Below are 20,552 nucleotides of genomic sequence, written 5' to 3'. Positions count from 1 at the left end.
ACCTAAATTGAAACTCGAGTACATTGGGCAAAAAAGTACAAGTTGTGAAATTTGGACTTACGAGTAAAATACCGAGCAGGCGGTAAGAGATAGCGACTTGGCGTAGAATATTCATAAGTTGGGCGTGTAAAGACGCAACTTTCATTATATGGGGCCAACCCGGTCAGGGTGCTCCAAGTCGGTCATTTGGTCGGTTTATGGTTTGTGCCGACCATGTGCTGTACCAGGTAGAGGTACTTTTCATGAATTATAACTCGGTCAGTTTGCCACCGAGCGACAAGCTGCGGTGTGTTTTGGAATGGTCTTGAGTGGGACTATCAAGCAAAAATACAAACAGAAAATCAGCTTGTCTATGGGCGAAGCTATTAGTGAAACATATGGCAAAATGGGTCCGAAAACGAATGAAATGGGACTTGGACCAAGAATAACGGCAAGTTGGAGAAGAGATAGCAAGTTGACGTAGAACATTTATATTTAGGGCATAGTATGACCAACAAAAAAGTATATGGGGCCAAGGTGCTGGCTGGCCTCCAAAGTGGAGATATGGGCGATACAAAGTTTGTACCCAAGTACGAACAAGTATGGAAAAAACAGGGTAAGGTACCAAGTACCATGAATAACTTCGGCTGTAGATGGCCGAGCGAGGCAAACGGCTCACCGTTGGAAAGGTCTCGGGGAGACCTATCTACCCTGAAAGTTTCATGAGGCTGAGTTGAAAGACCACGGAGATATTAGGTGATGATGGTCGTATTCGGGGACCAAGTCGCAGGAAATGGCACTTGACCAAAATCCCCCTTGGAAGGTGAATACCGGCTTACCGGTAAGAGATAGCGACTTGGCGTAGAATATTCATAAGTTGGGCGTGTAGAGACGCAACTTTCATTATATGGGGGCAACCCGATCAGGGTGCTCCAAGTCGGTCGTTTGGTCGGTTTATGGTTTGGGCCGACCACGTGGTGTACCAAGGTGAGGTACCTTTCATGAATTATAACTCGGTCAGTTTGCCACCGAGCGACAAGTCGCGGTGTGTTTTGGAATGGTCTTGAGTGGGACTATCAAGCAAAAATACAAACAGAAAATCAGCTTGTCCATGGCCGAAGCTATTAGTAAAACATATAGCAAAATGGGTCCAAAAACGAATGAAATGGGTCTTGGACCAAGAATAACGGCAAGTTGGAGAAGAGATAGCAAGTTGACGTAGAACAATTATATTTGGTGCATGGTATGACCAACAAAAAAGTATATGCGGCCAAGGTGCTGGCTGGCCTCCAAAGTGGAGATATGGGCGATACAAAGTTTGTACCCAAGTATGGCAAAAACTGGTAGAGGTACCTTTCATGAATTACTGCTCAGGCTGTATGGCACTTAGCGGGACGCTTGGCTCTGGTATGGAATAGTCTTGAGTGGGACTATCAAGGAAAAATACGAACAAAAAATCACCATGTCCACGGACGAAGGTATTAGCGAAACTTAAAGCGAAATTGCGACCAAGTCGCTGGAAATGGCCCTTGGACCAAGTATACCGTCAAGGCGGTACGAGATAGCGAGTTGACGTGGAATATTTATAAGTTTGCCTCCACGAGACGAAAGTTTAGTTATATGGGGCCAACCCGCTCAGGGTTGTCCAAGTCGGTCATATGGCTGATCGAAATTTTCGACCAAGTACTGAGAAAACAGGGTAAGGTACAGTGTACCTCGAATAACTTCGGCTGTAGATGTCCGAGCGAGGCGAACGGCATAGCGTTGGAAAGGTCTTGAGGTGCTCAAGGCACCCTGAAAGTATGAGAAGGCTACCTGGAAAACTCGTGGAGATATTAGAGAAACATAGGGCCCAAAAGATACCAAGTCGCAGGAAATGGACCCTCCATGAACACCCTAAAATCCCAATTACGGCTAAGTTGCAGGCCAGCTAGCGAAGTGAAATGTTCTAGGCATAACTAGAACACGTTAAGGCGCAACTTTTTGAATCAGAACTTTTTTCGATATCTGGCCCCCAAAGGGGGGATATGGTCGATCCAAGGATTTTTCCAAGTTTCGGTACTTTTTACGGTATCACTCATAGCTCCGGCTGTAAGCAAGCAAATGACAATCTAAGACATGATTTGGAAAGGTATTGAGTAGTACTAACTTACGTTAGAACACAGCGAAGCGCTATCGGTTCATGGCAAGGCCGATATAAGCAGTCAAAGATGAAAAATGTTGACAAAATGAACAAAAATTACCTTGGTACGCGAATAGCGGCCAGGGATGAAGAGGTACGAAGGTGGTGTAGAACAATTATAATTAGGGCTTGGTACGCTCTAAAAGTTTGCCGAAGACCGCAAAGCGCTCAGACCCATAGAAAGGGGTCATTTGGGCCGAACAGTGCGTGCAAAGAGGTGAAAATGCAAAAATTGCACTTTCGGGGGCGATTTGCGGGGGGAAGGAGGGGTCGGAGGGCAAAATGTCTCTTGACCAAAAAGTCTTATCTCGTCGAGATCTACAACATTGCCGAAGACCGCAAAGCGCTAGCTCGCAATCGAAAAATCGAGATTTTGAAAATTTTCTAAGTCTTTGGCTCCCTAAGGAAAAGTTTCAAAAATCACGTTTGTCCCCTATTTTGAAGGGGAAGGAGTCGGTTCCGGGGCATGGTGTCTTCGGCAAAAAGTCTTATCTTTTTGCGTACTTTCGACTAGTTCAATAAAAATTTTTGACCCAAAATTTGTTCGGCGGACCCCTAGGTCGAAAAACCCGAAAAAAGTCGAAAAAAGTCGAAAATGTCGAAAAATGAGAAAACCTCATATTCGGACTCTACACGAGCCCCAGATATTGAAAAGTGAAATCCGCGGTCGATTTGGAACAAAAAATTGACCTAGGCAAAGTTGTATGGAGGTAGGGACCCCTGAGAAAAAAGTTTGGTCCCGAGGCTCCTTGGACCACCAAGTCCCTAGGTCGGACCAAAATCGGAAAAAATCCGACCAAAGTCGAAAGTGTCGAAAATTTTAAAAAACCCCTTTTGGGGCCCTATGGCCTCCCTAGATAATGAAAAGTGAGGTCCGCGGCCGATCCGGAAGAAAAACTTGACCTAGGGAAACTTGTATGACGGTGGGGACCCAAAAAAATTTCGATGAGTGTAGTTTAGACAGGCCGGAAAATGTATCGGTGGTCCGTATCAAGGGACGTCTTTTAGTTCCATGGGGTGGTGGTCGTCGAACAAAGTCGCCTAGGTCGACCACCAGAAAGACCAGTCGTGTTGTAATGGATGTTTTGACCACTTTACTAGGGAAACCTAGTAGGTCGAAGCAAATTTGGGGTTCGAGATGAGTTGGTGAAAGTTGGTCCAACCTAGGTGTGCTTGGTGGAGGTTGACCATGAAAGTAGAGCATGATGGGAATGACCATAACTTTGGTTCTAGATGTCGGATCGGTACACTTTCGGCAGTTTTGGAAAGGTGAAGGCCTGCTCTAGCTATGTTTCCTACCAAGCTGAGCGCCTACTAGTGACCCGGAGGAGGTATTAAGGGTCAAAGGCAAAAAGGGGTACCCTAAAGTGCGTGTGACCAAGAAAATGGGAAAAACGGTATCGCCTATAGCTCAGGCTGTATGGCTCGGATCGGAAAGCTTGGATATGCGTTGGAAAGGTCTTGACGAGCGCTAGCTATGTGTCCTACCAAGCGAAGCGCTAGGTGTTGAGCAAGTCGGTCATATTAGAGGGCAAAGGTGAAAAATGGTGGTTTAGAGGCGAAAATTCACCTTATGATCGAAAATAGCGGGCGAACGATAAGAGCTACGAACACGGCGTAGAACAATCATAAGTACGTTACCACAAGACCTAACTTTGGCCAATATAGAGCGAGAAGATCGGAGGTACCCATCAGGGTGATATGGCTGGTTCAAAGTTGGACCAAAACGAGACTTGAGAAATGGATTGAAACACGGTATCGCGAATAACTCAGGCTGTATGGAACGGATCGACAAGCTTAGATCAGTGTTGGAAAGGTCGAACCGAGCGCTAACTATAATCCCAAACAACCGAAGCGCTAAGTGTTGAGCAAAACTGAGTTATTAAGCGACAAAGTGGAAAAATAATACCAAAATGGCCAAAAATCACACAAGACCAAGAATACCGAGCAAGCGGTAAGAGATAGCGGGTTGACGTAGAATACTTATAAGTTTGCCTCTACGAGACCTAAAAGTCGTCCATAGAAAGCGAGAAGATCGGACCACTCTGGAAGGGTGATACGAGTGGTCAAAAATTAGCAAAAATGAAACATGGCTAAAATGGATTTGACTTGTGCACCATGTAGCTCCGGCTGTATGGCATGGATTGTAGAGCTAGGATATGTTTTGGAAAGGTAACACCCAGCGCTAGATACGACTAGAAGAAAGCAAAGCGCTTACTAGCATGATTTGGAAGTTATTAAGCGTCAAAGTCGAAAAATGTTACCAAAATTGAAACTCGAGTACATTGGGCCAAAAAGTACAAGTTGTGAAATTTGGACTTACGAGTAAAATACCGAGCAGGCGGTAAGAGATAGAGACTTGGTGTAGAACAATTATAAGTTGGGCATGTTATAACCTATATTTGGCCCGAACATAGTCTCGAGATCGGTGGTACCTAAAAGGGTGGTACAGGTGTTAGATGGTTTTCCCAGAGCATAAGCTCCACATGATATGGAAAACGGGAAACATCATAACTTCGGCTGTATGGCATGGAATGGAACGAACAAGGTATCGATGGAAAGAGAAAAGGTAGCGCTAACTATAATTCCTTCCAAGCAAAGCGCTAGCATGTGACCGTTTGGGTGTTATTGTGAGTCAAAGTCTGAAATTGTTACCACGAGAGGCGAAAATCCAACTAAGTCCATGAATACCGGGCTGGCGGTAAGAGATACGGCTTGGCCGTAGAACATTTATAAGTTGGCCAAGACAAGGCCTAAGTTTCGTCCATAGACGACAAGAAGATCGAAGATACCTGAAGGTGAGATATGGGCGTCCCAAAGTGGGCCTTTGAAAAAGTGACAAACTTCCCTTATAACAGCATACACCAAATATCTCTGGCTCTATGGCACCGAATAAGAAGTTGAGCTCAGCGACAGAAAGGTGATAGTCAGCGCTAAATATCATACGAACAGAGTGAAGCGCTAAAGGGAAAGGATCTTGGTGATATAAGGTGACAAAGTCGAGAAAAGTTGCCTCAAAATCATGAAAAATGTGAAAAAATGGCTAAGTCCCGGGTGCCTTAAGGGCAGGTTAATCGAATGTACCGAGCTGGCGGTACGAGATAGAGACTTGGTGTAGAACAATTATATGTTTGGCATAGCAAGACCTACATTCGGCCAATACAAAGTGAGAAGATCAAAGATACCCGCAAGGGTGATATTGGTGTCCAAAGGAAAAAAGCACTAAGTCTTGGGAAACTTATATGAAGAAAAAGGACCCTGATGGGTCATATGGGATGGATCGAAAAATCGGCTAAGTCCCAAAATGGGGATGTCAGAACTACACTCATGTGTTACCACATCAAGCAAGGCAAACTTATATGAAGCAAAGGACCCTGATGGGTCATATGGTATTGATCGAAAAATCGGCTAAGTCCCAAAATGGGGATGTCAGAACTACACTCAAATGTTACCACACCAAGCAAGGCAAACTTATATGAAGCAAAGGACCCTGATGGGTCATATGGTATTGATTGAAAAATCGGCTAAGTCCCAAAATGGGGATGTCAGAACTACACTCAAATGTTACCACACCAAGCAAGGCAAACTTATATGAAGCAAAGGACCCTGATGGGTCATATGGTATTTTACGAAAAATCGGCTAAGTCCCAAAATGGGGATGTCAGAACTACACTCAAATGTTACCACACCAAGCAAGGCAAACTTATATGAAGCAAAGGACCCTGATGGGTCATATGGTATGGATCGAAAAATCGGCTAAGTCCCAAAATGGGGATGTCAGAACTACACTCAAATGTTACCACACCAAGCAAGGCAAACTTATATGAAGCAAAGGACCCTGATGGGTCATATGGTATTTTACGAAAAATCGGCTAAGTCCCAAAATGGGGATGTCAGAACTACACTCAAATGTTACCACACCAAGCAAGGCAAACTTATATGAAGGAAAGGACCCTGATGGGTCATATGGTATTTTACGAAAAATCGGCTAAGTCCCAAAATGGGGATGTCAGAACTACACTCAAATGTTACCACACCAAGCAAGGCAAACTTATATGAAGGAAAGGACCCTGATGGGTCATATGGTATTTTACGAAAAATCGGCTAAGTCCCAAAATGGGGATGTCAGAACTACACTCAAATGTTACCACACCAAGCAAGGCAAACTTATATGAAGGAAAGGACCCTGATGGGTCATATGGTATTTTACGAAAAATCGGCTAAGTCCCAAAATGGGGATGTCAGAACTACACTCAAATGTTACCACACCAAGCAAGGCAAACTTATATGAAGGAAAGGACCCTGATGGGTCATATGGTATTTTACGAAAAATCGGCTAAGTCCCAAAATGGGGATGTCAGAACTACACTCAAATGTTACCACACCAAGCAAGGCAAACTTATATGAAGGAAAGGACCCTGATGGGTCATATGGTATTTTACGAAAAATCGGCTAAGTCCCAAAATGGGGATGTCAGAACTACACTCAAATGTTACCACACCAAGCAAGGCAAACTTATATGAAGGAAAGGACCCTGATGGGTCATATGGTATTTTACGAAAAATCGGCTAAGTCCCAAAATGGGGATGTCAGAACTACACTCAAATGTTACCACACCAAGCAAGGCAAACTTATATGAAGGAAAGGACCCTGATGGGTCATATGGTATTTTACGAAAAATCGGCTAAGTCCCAAAATGGGGATGTCAGAACTACACTCAAATGTTACCACACCAAGCAAGGCAAACTTATATGAAGGAAAGGACCCTGATGGGTCATATGGTATGGATCGAAAAATCGGCTAAGTCCCAAAATGGGGATGTCAGAACTACACTCAAATGTTACCACACCAAGCAAGGCAAACTTATATGAAGGCAAGGACCCTGATGGGTCATATGGTATTTTACGAAAAATCGGCTAAGTCCCAAAATGGGGATGTCAGAACTACACTCAAATGTTACCACACCAAGCAAGGCAAACTTATATGAAGCAAAGGACCCTGATGGGTCATATGGTATTGATTGAAAAATCGGCTAAGTCCCAAAATGGGGATGTCAGAACTACACTCAAATGTTACCACACCAAGCAAGGCAAACTTATATGAAGCAAAGGACCCATATGGGTCATATGGTATTGATTGAAAAATCGGCTAAGTCCCAAAATGGGGATGTCAGAACTACACTCAAATGTTACCACACCAAGCAAGGCAAACTTATATGAAGCAAAGGACCCATATGGGTCATATGGTATTTTACGAAAAATCGGCTAAGTCCCAAAATGATGATGTCAGAACTACACTAAAATGTTACCATACCAAGCAAGGCAAACTTATATGAAGGAAAGGACCCATATGGGTCATATGGTATTTTACGAAAAATCGGCTAAGTCCCAAAATGAGGATGTCAGAACTACACTAAAAAGTTACCACACCAAGCAAGGCAAACTTATATGAAGGAAAGGACCCATATGGGTCATATGGTATTTTACGAAAAATCGGCTAAGTCCCAAAATGAGGATGTCAGAACTACACTAAAAAGTTACCACACCAAGCAAGGCAAAGTACCTAGGTGAACCCTAGGAAGAAACACGGACCAAGTCAGATGGCCTAAGTCAATAGAACAAGTGACCTAGGCAAAGTTGTATGACGGTGAGGACCCTGAAAAATCTGGTTAGTGTAGTTTAGACAGGGGAGGTTTTTGGGTCGGCTGAACCTCCTTATTTTGGGTTTTGACCTCCTCAAGAAGCTACACCTAGGCAAACTGCCTAGGGTGAAAGTGCGAAGACCAATCGAATAGTAAGACAAGTTTTGACCGATCGCCCTAGGCAAGCTTGTATGAAGAAAGGAACCCTATGGGTCATATGGAAATACATGAAAAATCGGCTAAGTCCCAAAATTGGGATGTCTGAACTACACTAAAAAGTTACCACAGCAAGCAAGGCAAAGTACCTAGGTGAACCCTAGGAAGAAACACGGACCAAGTCAGATGGCCTAAGTCAAGAGAACAAGTGACCTAGGCAAAGTTGTATGACGGTGAGGACCCTGAAAAATCTGGTTAGTGTAGTTTAGACAGGGGAGGTTTTTGGGTCGGCTGAACCTCCTTATTTTGGGTTTTGACCTCCTCAAGAAGCTACACCTAGGCAAACTGCCTAGGGTGAAAGTGCGAAGACCAATCGAATAGTAAGACAAGTTTTGACCGATCGCCCTAGGCAAGCTTGTATGAAGAAAGGGACCCTATGGGTCATATGGAAATACATGAAAAATCGGCTAAGTCCCAAAATTGGGATGTCTGAACTACACTAAAAAGTTACCACAGCAAGCAAGGCAAAGTACCTAAGTGAACCCTAGGAAGAAACACGGACCAAGTCAGATGGCCTAAGTCAAGAGTACAAGTGACCTAGGCAAAGTTGTATGGCGCTGAGGACCCTGAAAAATCGGGTTAGTGTAGTTCAGACAGGGGAGGTTTCTGGGTCGGCTGAACCTCCTTATTTCGGGTTTTGGCCTCCTCAAGAAGACAGACCTAGGCAAACTGCCTAGGGTGAAAGTGCGAAGACCAATCGAATAGTAAGACAAGTTTTGACCGATCGCCCTAGGCAAGCTTGTATGAAGAAAGGGACCCTATGGGTCATATGGAAATACATGAAAAATCGGCTAAGTCCCAAAATTGGGATGTCTGAACTACACTAAAAAGTTACCACATCAAGCAAGGCAAAGTACCTAGGTGAACCCTAGGAAGAAACACGGACCAAGTCAGATGGCCTAAGTCAAGAGTACAAGTGACCTAGGCAAAGTTGTATGGCGCTGAGGACCCTGAAAAATCGGGTTAGTGTAGTTCAGACAGGGGAGGTTTCTGGGTCGGCTGAACCTCCTTATTTCGGGTTTTGGCCTCCTCAAGAAGACAGACCTAGGCAAAGTGCCTAGGGTGAAAGTGCGAAGACCAATCGAATAGTAAGACAAGTTTTGACCGATCGCCCTAGGCAAGCTTGTATGAAGAAAGGGACCCTATGGGTCATATGGAAATACATGAAAAATCGGCTAAGTCCCAAAATTGGGATGTCTGAACTACACTAAAAAGTTACCACATCAAGCAAGGCAAAGTACCTAGGTGAACCCTAGGAAGAAACACGGACCAAGTCAGATGGCCTAAGTCAAGAGTACAAGTGACCTAGGCAAAGTTGTATGGCGCTGAGGACCCTGAAAAATCGGGTTAGTGTAGTTCAGACAGGGGAGGTTTCAGGGTCGGCTGGACCTCCTTATTTCGGGTTTTGGCCTCCTCAAGAAGACAGACCTAGGCGAATTGCCTAGGGTGAAACTGCGAAGACCAATCGAATAGTAAGACAAGTTTTGACCGATCGCCCTAGGCAAGCTTGTATGAAGAAAGGGACCCTTAGGGTCATATGGAAATTCATGAAAAATCGGCTAAGTCCCAAAATTGGGATGTCAGAACTACACTAAAAAGTTACCACATCAAGCAAGGCAAAGTACCTAGGTGAACCCTAGGAAGAAACACGGACCAAGTCAGATGGCCTAAGTCAAGAGTATAAGTGACCTAGGCAAAGTTGTATGGCGCTGAGGACCCTGAAAAATCGGGTTAGTGTAGTTAAGACAGGGGAGGTTTCAGGGTCGGCCAGACCTCCTTATTTCGGGTTTTGGCCTCCTCAAGAAGACAGACCTAGGCGAATTGCCTAGGGTGAAACTGCGAAGACCAATCGAATAGTAAGACAAGTTTTGACCGATCGCCCTAGGCAAGCTTGTATGAAGAAAGGGACCCTATGGGTCATGTGGAAATATACGAAAAATCGGCTAAGTCCCAAAATTGGGATGTCAGAACTACACTATAAAGTTACCACATTAGCAAGGCAGACTTGTATGAAGAACGGGACCCTGGTGAAAGTAGCAAATATCCCAAACCGAACATGAATATTATACACACAAGAGTACGAACATAAAGGAACACGGACCAAGCGTACCGAGAGAATCGGTACTATAGAGCCCTCGTGGTTCTACACAAAGACTTTATGTTCGGGGTTCACACCCCAAATCGAACGTGGAATTTACTTTCTGATGGTCATGCGGTCGTCCAAAGGGGTCTAGTATCCTGGGATGACAAGCATCACGGGCACAGCTCGTATCAAAACAGTCGAAGAGGCCCGCGAAAGCTTGCTTTCCATGGCTATGCGATGCACAAATTGAGTTTACTCACCGTAGTATAAAACGAACGAACCGAACCTATCCGAGTAGGGATAATGGGCGCAGTAACATACTTCTGTGACCCAGCGAGAGTTGAACGAGGTGACATGAACTGTCAGTGGCTTATATCAGATGGGATACATACATGAGATTGCTTTCAAATCTACACTCGAAAACCTAACCAAGTAAAAGCGAACGTGGGAAGGATTCGAAACCGGTCACGAAATCTTAAGCTGGAAAGAGTCATCACTATGGATACATATTATGCGAAACCAATCAAGTGCTCAGTACTGATCCAAAACCTAAGAGCACTAGTGAACACCTTATTCTCACCCTAGTTCACATCCAAGTGATCGACCACGTGTGTGAAGCAAAGACCAATCGAATTCCTCAATGAACCGAACACTATGAACAAATGGCCAGAAACGTTATAACTATCCAAACATCCTACTATCTAGCGAAAGTCATCACGATGGAACCATACAATGATCTTAACCTATAGCGCTCACCTATTCCTACCCAGAGTGCAAGTGAACAGATTGCCCACCCTTACCAGTTCACAACCACGTGATCGACTAACATACCGAGGTTACCACAAGTCAAAGTTATACGTTTACAAGCGCAAGACCAATCGAAAACCCCGAAAGCAATCTCGACCCAAAATGTATTATCCGTGAGTGTAGTCGAGTCTCGTACTCGTCATCTGTAATCGTCGGATAGAATATCCAGTACACGGTTGTCTTTCCAAATGAAATCTACATACAGAACTCGCTCTTGGCAAATGGGTGGCATTGGCGCAATCAGGAGCGAGTTCCCGTCCGGGTGCCAAGTGATTGGCAAATGTCTGGGGGAAAGCAACCATATATTGATTTGTCTGTTAGTGTACTGGGTGTTTGAGGTATGTAGTATCCACGCTTGGTTGGGTGTGTCAGAGGACCGTGAATGCGTTCGCAACCCCAATTGGGGTACATCGGGAATGATTTTGTGGAACCGATGTGCCCGGCACACACTAAGTTTTGTTGCAAGTTAATAGTGTGCCATGTCCGGGGGGGTTGTGATTAAACTCTGGTGAATTGCGTACTGTGGTGATTGGGGTATGAAAGCCCCGCAGTTGCAATGATCGGACGCGCCTAGCGTGTCCTTTAGTTGATGGTAGGGAAATGAAGGCCCTTGTCAGCTCACCTAAGTATTCATGGAAGTTTGGCATAAGGTCGCTGTGGTAGGGGTATGAAGGCCCCGTCAGCGCATGCACAATCGGGCGCACGAGCGCTTAGCGGAGTCGAATGCCGCTCAAGTGCCTGTCCGGTGCATCGGGTGTGTGTGTGATACGAGGGCAATGAGGTTCGCACGGGGGCTCGCCTCCCGTGTGCTACCGGACTTGACAACATATAGAACGTGGTGTTTGCTCCTCCGGGTGCAATGGGACAATGAACATTCGAACGCAAAGTCGGAATTCTGGTTGATCCTACCAGTAATATACGCTCGTCTCAAAGGTTAAGCCATGCATGTCTAAGTACAAACAGATTTAATGTGAAACCGCATAAGGCTCAGTATAACAGCTATAATTTACGAGATCATCAACCTAGTTACTTGGATAACTGTGGAAAATCTAGAGCTAATACATGCAACATGCCAGGACCCTCGCGGGAACTGGTGCACTTATTAGTCAAACCAATCGCGGGTTCTCCGTGTCATTGAGTTGAAGTCTGGATAATGATGCTGATCGTATGGTCTCGCACCGACGACAGATCTCGCAAATATCTGCCCTATCAACTATGGATGGTAGTATAGAGGACTACCATGGTTGCAACGGGTAACGGGGAATCAGGGTTCGATTCCGGAGAGGGAGCCTGAGAAATGGCTACCACATCCAAGGAAGGCAGCAGGCGCGTAAATTACCCAATCCCGGGACGGGGAGGTAGTGACGAGAAATAACAATATGAAACTCTTTAATGATGTTTCATAATTGGAATGAGTAGAGCATAAATCCTTCTACGAGGATCAAGTGGAGGGCAAGTCTGGTGCCAGCAGCCGCGGTAATTCCAGCTCCACTAGCGTATATTAAAATTGTTGCGGTTAAAACGTTCGAAGTTGATACTTGTCCAACACAGTCCGGCTCCGCCGACCCGGTCAACCCGTGGTCGGTGGGCCAAGTCGGAATCTGGTTGCGACTCAATGGTGTGGTAGGGCACCAAGTCTGTGTCATGGTGTGCCCTTCAACGGGTGCAAGTGTAACATAGAGCTCGACCGCTCACGTTTACCTTGAACAAATTAGAGTGCTTAAAGCAGGGTGCCCAAACGCCCTAGAATAATCTTGCATGGAATAATGGAATACGACCTTGGTCTAATCTTTCATTGGTTTGTACTCAGACCGGAGGTAATGATTAACAGAAGTAGTTGGGGACACTAGTATTACGGCGCGAGAGGTGAAATTCGTAGACCGTCGTAAGACTAACTAAAGCGAAGGCATTTGTCAAGGATGCTTTCTTTAATCAAGAACGAAAGTTAGAGGATCGAAGGCGATTAGATACCGCCCTAGTTCTAACCGTAAACGATGCCAACTAGCAATTGGGAGACGCTACAACCAGGTGCTCTCAGTAGCTTCCGGGAAACCAAAGTCAGGTTCCGGGGGAAGTATGGTTGCAAAGTTGAAACTTAAAGGAATTGACGGAAGGGCACCACAATGAAATGGAGCTTGCGGTTCAATTTGACTCAACACGGGAAAACTTACCAGGTCCGAACTTATGGAGGTGAGACAGATTAATAGCTCTTTCTCAAATTTAAGGGTAGTGGTGCATGGCCGTTCTTAGTTCGTGGATTGATTTGTCTGGTTAATTCCGATAACGAACGTGACTCACATATGCTAACTAGAACGCAGTCAGCGTTAATGCGTCGATGCCGATTGGAACGGGTTAGGACCTTTCGGTGGAGTATGACCTGACACCTTCGCTGTTCGTGTGCGCAAGTGCACTTACGGTACGCTGCTTAGCAGGACAATTTGTGTTTAGCAAAATGAGATCGAGCGATAACAGGTCCGTGATGCCCTTAGATGTTCTGGGCTACACGCGTGCTACAATGTGGGTAGCAGCGTGTCTCCTATTCCGAGAGGAACGGGAAATCACTCAAATACTCACTTAGTAGGGATTATGGATTGCAATGGTCCATATGAACTCGGAACTTCTAGTAAGTGCTGGTCATCAGCCAGCGTTGAATACGTCCCTGCCCTTTGTACACACCGCCCGTCGCTACTACCGATGGATTATTTAGTGAGGTCTTTGGAGATGATCGTTCGCTGGATCCTCGTGAACCGCGTCTGCTTTATCGAAGTTGACCGAACTTGATGATTTAGAGGAAGTAAAAGTCGTAACAAGGTTTCCGTAGGTGAACCTGCGGAAGGATCATTAGTGGCCAAGTGATCCTTCCAGAAGTCCGAACCTGCGGGTTGAGACTTCGGCACAAGTTGCCATATGATAATTGACGAAACACTATAGAAGTCCGAACCTGCGGGTTGAGACTCAGGCACAAGTTGCCATATGAAAGTTGACGAAACACTAACAAGTCCGAACCTGCGGGTTGAGACTTAGGCACACGTTGCCTTATACATGACTTCGAACAAATACACAAGTCCGAACCTGCGGGTTGAGACTTAGGCACAAGTTGCCTTATACATGACTTCGAACAAATACACAAGTCCGAACCTGCGGGTTGAGACTTAGGCACAAGTTGCCATATGAAAGTTGACGAAACACTAACAAGTCCGAACCTGCGGGTTGAGACTTAGGCACACGTTGCCTTATACATGACTTCGAACAAATACACAAGTCCGAACCTGCGGGTTGAGACTTAGGCACAAGTTGCCTTATACATACATTGGCCAAATAAACAGAAGTCCGAACCTGCGGGTTGAGACTTAGGCACAAGTTGCCATATTATATTCGATCAAACACTAAGTAGTCCGAACCTGCGGGTTGAGACTCAAGACCGTAACAAGATGTCACTATACAAGTCCGAACCTAAGGGTTGAGACTTAATGCGATCTAGATACCAAGTTGACATCCAATACCTGTTGAGCAAAACCAAAGATTCCCTGTTCTCGAATGATTACACTATATAACAGGGAATCATGAAGAAATCAAGCAAGCGTGAAACAAAGTCATCACTTGGGCATGCTCGATAGCCAACCACATGACCTTAACCTAAGAGAGCATGCAAACCACATGATACCTATAAACGATTAACCCGCCCTAGTTCAATCGTTCACCAAGTGATGACTTCAGTATGGCTAAGAGAAAAACTTTTAAATGGGAAAAACTCTAAGTCCGAACCTCCGGGTTGAGACTTCCGCGTAGGAGGTGCGCCCACCTCCTATCCGAAAGATGATGAATCAGGGGTGTTCGGTCAGCAATGGTCGGATGCCCCGTCGTAGTCCAACTATGACAATCAAAGTCAAGACCTCCGGGTTGAGACTTTCCGCGAGTACAAGCATAAAGGAACACGGACCAAGCCGTACCGAGAGAATCGGTACTAGAGCCCTCGTGGTTCTACATTGAGAGAGCCCTCGTGGTTCTCATTAGGGGCTTTATGCAAGTCGTACTCAATACTGTGGTGTGAAGTATAAAGTATAGTCCTCGCCTGGTCCACGCTGCTTCGGCGGTCCTGGGTAAGATAGTTAATTCTAGCTTGCCCTATAGTGGAATGAGGACACTTAATGCTTCGTCTTTAAGCGGCGGCTAGACTCCTCCTCACGGGGAACGAGTTGACGCGCACAGCGGCGGCTTACGCACTATGGCAATCATGGATGCCTGAAGATTCCGTGAAGTTCTCCCCTGGTCCACGCTGCCTCGGCAGTCCTGGGTAAAATGGAATATTTCCAGCTTGCCCTATAGTGGAAGAGGACTATCCAACAATACAAAGTCAAGACCTCCGGGTTGAGACTTCCGCGTCGGTGGTGTCGCGCACCGCCTATCCGAAAGATGGTGTAACAGGGGTGTTCGATCAGCAATGGTCGGATGCCCCGTCATAGTCCAACTATGACAACCAAAGTCAAGACCTCCGGGTTGAGACTTTCCGCGTCCGGAGGTACGCGTACCGCCTACCCGAAAGATGGTGTGCTTCTGGGGTATTCGATGAGTCGGATACCCCGTCGTAGTCCAACTATGACAATCAAAGTCAAGACCTCCGGGTTGAGACTTCCGCGTCCGGAGGTACGCGTACCGCCTACCCGAAAGATGGTGTGCTTCTGGGGTATTCGATGAGTCGGATACCCCGTCGTAGTCCAACTATGACAATCAAAGTCAAGACCTCCGGGTTGAGACTTCCGCGTCCGGAGGTACGCGTACCGCCTACCCGAAAGATGGTGAATCAGGGGTGTTCGATCAGAAATGGTCGGATGCCCCGTCGTAGTCCAACTATGACAATCAAAGTCAAGACCTCCGGGTTGAGACTTTCTAAGAGTACAAGCATAAAGGAACACGGACCAAGCCGTACCGAGAGAATCGGTACTAGAGCCCTCGTGGTTCTACATTGAGAGAGCCCTCGTGGTTCTCATTAGGGGCTTTATGCAAGTCGTACTCAATACTGTGGTGTGAAGTATAAAGTATAGAGTCCTCCACTGGTCCACGCTGCTCCGGCGGTCCTGGGTAAGATAGTTCATTCTAGCTTGCCCTATGTGGAAGAGGACTCAATACCCTACCTGTTGAGCTTGAAACAAAGTCATCACTTGGGCATGCTCATATTGCCATACACAATTACATTATATTCGAATGAGCATGCAAGCGACCCTATATAGACCGAACCAAAACGATAGATACCGCCGTAGTTCACCCCCACCAAGTGATGACTTCAGTATGGCTAGTGTGTGAAGTATAAAGTATAGTCCTCCCCTGGTCCACACTGCTTCGGCGGTCCTGGGTAAGATAGTTAGTTCTAGCTTGCCCTATGTGGAAGAGGACACAATACTTAATACTTAGAGTACAAGCATAAAGGAACACGGACCAAGCCGTACCGAGAGAATCGGTACTAGAGCCCTCGCGGTTCTACATTGTGAGCCCTCGTGGTTCAAACTAGATACTTTATGCAAGGCGTACTCAAAACTGTGGTGTGAAGTATAAAGTATAGTCCTCATCTGGTCCACGCTGCTTCGGCGGTCCTGGGTAAGATAGTTAGTTCTAGCTTGCCCTATGTGGAAGAGGACACAATACTTAATACTGTGGTGTAATGGACAAGGTATAGTCCTCCACTGGTCCACGCTGCTCCGGCGGTCCTGGGTAAGATAGTTCATTCTAGCTTGCCCTATGTGGAAGAGGACTCAATACCCTACCTGTTGAGCTTGAAACAAAGTCATCACTTGGGCATGCTCATATTGCCATACAATATTCCATTATCTACTAATGAGCATGCAGCTATATGATTATAACCTGTAAACGATTACCCCGCCGTAGTTCAGCGCTTCAACCAAGTGATGACTTCAGTATGGCTAGTGTGTGAAGTATAAAGTATAGTCCTCCCCTGGTCCACACTGCTTCGGCGGTCCTGGGTAAGATAGTTAGTTCTAGCTTGCCCTATGTGGAAGAGGACACCATACTTAATACTGTGGTGTAATGAACAAAGTATAGTCCTCCACTGGTCCACGCTGCTTCGGCGGTCCTGGGTAAGATAGTTAGTTCTAGCTTGCCCTATGTGGAAGAGGGCATACAAGACAAAGTATAGTTCTCCCCTGGTCCACGCTGCTTCGGCGGTCCTGGGTAAGATAGTTAATTCTAGCTTGCCCTATGTGGAAGAGAGCATACATGAACCAAGAACGAAGGTTATGATCGAGGAATGATTCGACAACTAACCGATGGTATGAAATGTGAAGAATTCAAGCAAGCACACAATCAAGTCATCACTTGGGCATGCTCGATAGCCAACCCTATGACATTAACCTAGTAGAGCATGCGAAAACCAATATATATGTAAACGATGCCCCTCCCTAGTTCAGCGCTTCAACCAAGTGATGACTTCAGAATGGCTAAATCAAATCGGTTCAAAACATACCATCGGTACCCTATTGAAACACACAAGTCGATATCAAACCTCATGATTGTGTAGTCCTCCACTGGTCCACACTGCTCCGGCGGTCCTGGGTAAGATAGTTCATTCTAGCTTGCCCTATGTGGAAGAGGGCACATTACTCAATACTGTGGTGTTATGAACAAAGTATAGTCCTCCACTGGTCCACGCTGCTTCGGCGGTCCTGGGTAAGATAGTTAGTTCTAGCTTGCCCTATGTGGAAGAGGGCATACAAGACAAAGTATAGTTCTCCCCTGGTCCACGCTGCTTCGGCGGTCCTGGGTAAGATAGTTAATTCTAGCTTGCCCTATGTGGAAGAGAGCATACATGAACCAAGAACGAAGGTTATGATCGAGGAATGATTCGACAACTAACCGATGGTATGAAATGTGAAGAATTCAAGCAAGCACACAATCAAGTCATCACTTGGGCATGCTCGATAGCCAACCTCATGACATTAACCTAGTAGAGCATGCGAAAACCAATATATATGTAAACGATGCCTCCCTAGTTCAGCGCTTCAACCAAGTGATGACTTCAGAATGGCTAAATCAAATCGGTTCAAAACATACCATCGGTACCCTATTGAAACACACAAGTCGATATCAAACCTCTTAATTGTGTAGTCCTCCACTGGTCCACGCCGCTGCGGCGGTCCTGGGTAAGATAGTTCATTCTAGCTTGCCCTATGTGGAAGAGGGCACATTACTCAATACTGTGGTGTTATGAACAAAGTATAGTCCTCCTCTGGTCCACGCTGCTTCGGCGGTCCTGGGTAAGATAGTTAATTCTAGCTTGCCCTATGTGGAAGAGGGCATACAAGACAAAGTATAGTTCTCCCCTGGTCCACGCTGCTTCGGCGGTCCTGGGTAAGATAGTTAATTCTAGCTTGCCCTATGTGGAAGAGAGCATACATGAACCAAGAACGAAGGTTATGATCGAGGAATGATTCGACAACTAACCGATGGTATGAAATGTGAAGAATTCAAGCAAGAACACAATCAAGTCATCACTTGGGCATGCTCGATAGCCAACCTCATGACATTAACCTAGTAGAGCATGCGAAAACCAATATATATGTAAACGATGCCTCCCTAGTTCAGCGCTTCAACCAAGTGATGACTTCAGAATGGCTAAATCAAATCGGTTCAAACCATACCATCGGTATCCTATTGAAACACACAAGTCGATATCAAACCTCATGATTGTGTAGTCCTCCACTGGTCCACGCCGCTTCGGCCGTCCTGGGTAAAATGGAACATTCCAGCTTGCCCTATGTGGAAGAGGGCACATTACTCAATACTGTGGTGTGAAGTATAAAGTTCAGTTCTCCCCTGGTCCACGCTGCTTCGGCGGTCCTGGGTAAGATAGTTCATTCTAGCTTGCCCTATGTGGAAGAGGACACTTAATACTTCGTCTCTAAGCGGCGGCTTGACTCCTCCCTACGGGGAACGGGTTTACGCGCACAGCGGCGGCTTACGCACTATGGCAGTCATGGATGCCTTACGTTTCTATGAAAAGTGTGTTCCTCCCCTGGTCCACGCTGCTTCGGCAGTCCTGGGTAAGATAGTTAGTTCTAGCTTGCCCTATGTGAAAGAGGACACGTAGACTTACTGTGGTGTGAAGTATAAAGTTCAGTTCTCCCCTGGTCCACGCCGCTTCGGCCGTCCTGGGTAAAATGGATTCATCCAGCTTGCCCTATGTGGAATGAGGACACTTTATGCTTCGTCTCTAAGCGGCGGCTTGCTCCTCCCTACGGGGAACGGGTATACGCGCACAGCGGCGGCTTACGTTATGGCAGTCATGGATGCCTTACGTTTCCATGAAAAGTGTGTTCCTCCCCTGGTCCACGCTGCTTCGGCAGTCCTGGGTAAGATAGTTAGTTCTAGCTTGCCCTATGTGGAAGAGGACACGTAGACTTACTGTGGTGTGAAGTATAAGGTTCAGTTCTCCCCTGGTCCACGCCGCTTCGGCCGTCCTGGGTAAAATGGATTAATCCAGCTTGCCCTATGTGGAATGAGGACACTTTATGCTTCGTCTCTAAGCGGCGGCTTGCTCCTCCCTACGGGGAACGGGTATACGCGCACAGCGGCGGCTTACGCAAGTTAGTCACCCTCGGCAGTGGATCACTCGGCTCATGGATCGATGAAGACCGCAGCTAACTGCGCGTCATAATGTGAACTGCAGGACACATGAACATTGATAAGTTGAACGCATATTGCACGTCGTGGGAACCTACCATGATGTACAGATGACTGAGCGCTTATATTTGAGAAATGTATCGCATACATTTAACTACGCCGTGACACCCGTCACGAGACGTGCACCATGATGTTAACTAGGGTCGCGACGACCCGCTAGCATTAAAGAACCCGTGGTTTACAATATACTGGCATTGGAATTCGAAGTATTTAGAGCGTCCGTGTTCCCGCGTGAGGCGGAAGTACGAGGAGAAGGCGTGCTTGTGGTGTCTGTGGTGGTGTTTACTGATGTCTAGCTTCAGCTTATTTATTTATTTAAATAGAAGCGAAGATGTCAAAGTAGCGTCGAAGCAGCAGCGGTAGCACAAATGATTCAAGTATGGAAGTTGACCAAAGGAACACAAACAAACTAGCGTATGGGCAATGGAAGGTATCAGTGAGTTAAACCACACGCGGGCTAACAGCCCGTTAACCGAGTCCAACGGTACATATTGGACATTGAAACAAAGTAGTCGCAAGCCAGATGTGACGATAACAACCGCAAGGTACATAAGCCTCAGTTCATGTGTGACAACCCCCTGAATTTAAGCATATTAATAAGGGGAGGAAAAGAAACCAACCGGGATTCCCTGAGTAGCTGCGAGCGAAACGGGAGAAGCTCAGCACGTAGGGGTGGCGGCCAGTCCGTCTATCCGATTCCGTGTACTGGTGCGTCTCACTATCCGTCATCTTAGCGCTTTTCAAGTCCAACTTGAATGTGGCTCAGAACCCATAGAGGGTGATAGGCCCGTAGAACAGCGCCCGTTGGATGATGGACCGAGCGTGCCATGGAGTCGTGTTGCTTGATAGTGCAGCACTAAGTGGGAGGTAAACTCCTTCTAAAGCTAAATACAACCATGAGACCGATAGTAAACAAGTACCGTGAGGGAAAGTTGAAAAGCACTCTGAATAGA

At 46.2% G+C, this 20,552-nt stretch overlaps 2 non-coding genes across 2 annotated transcripts in view; both read left to right on the top strand.

Annotated features, from left to right (window-relative positions):
• Window positions 1–19,508: 19,508 nt before the first annotated feature.
• LOC131270911 (5.8S ribosomal RNA) lies at window positions 19,509–19,663 on the top strand. The gene has a single exon (XR_009179906.1). It is a non-coding gene; the product is annotated as a 5.8S ribosomal RNA (ribosomal RNA).
• Window positions 19,664–20,150: 487 nt separating this feature from the next.
• LOC131270912 (large subunit ribosomal RNA) overlaps window positions 20,151–20,552 on the top strand; it is a 4,091-nt gene continuing 3,689 nt past the window's right edge. Inside the window, exon 1 of the ribosomal RNA XR_009179907.1 lies at window positions 20,151–20,552. This exon is cut by the window's right edge and continues 3,689 nt beyond it. This is a non-coding gene — a ribosomal RNA (large subunit ribosomal RNA).

Source organism: Anopheles coustani, assembly GCF_943734705.1.
Source record: "Anopheles coustani chromosome X unlocalized genomic scaffold, idAnoCousDA_361_x.2 X_unloc_71, whole genome shotgun sequence".
NCBI lineage: Eukaryota > Metazoa > Arthropoda > Insecta > Diptera > Culicidae > Anopheles > Anopheles coustani.
The sequence above is the reverse complement of the archived record's forward strand: the minus strand, read 5'-3'. Positions and strand labels throughout refer to the sequence as shown.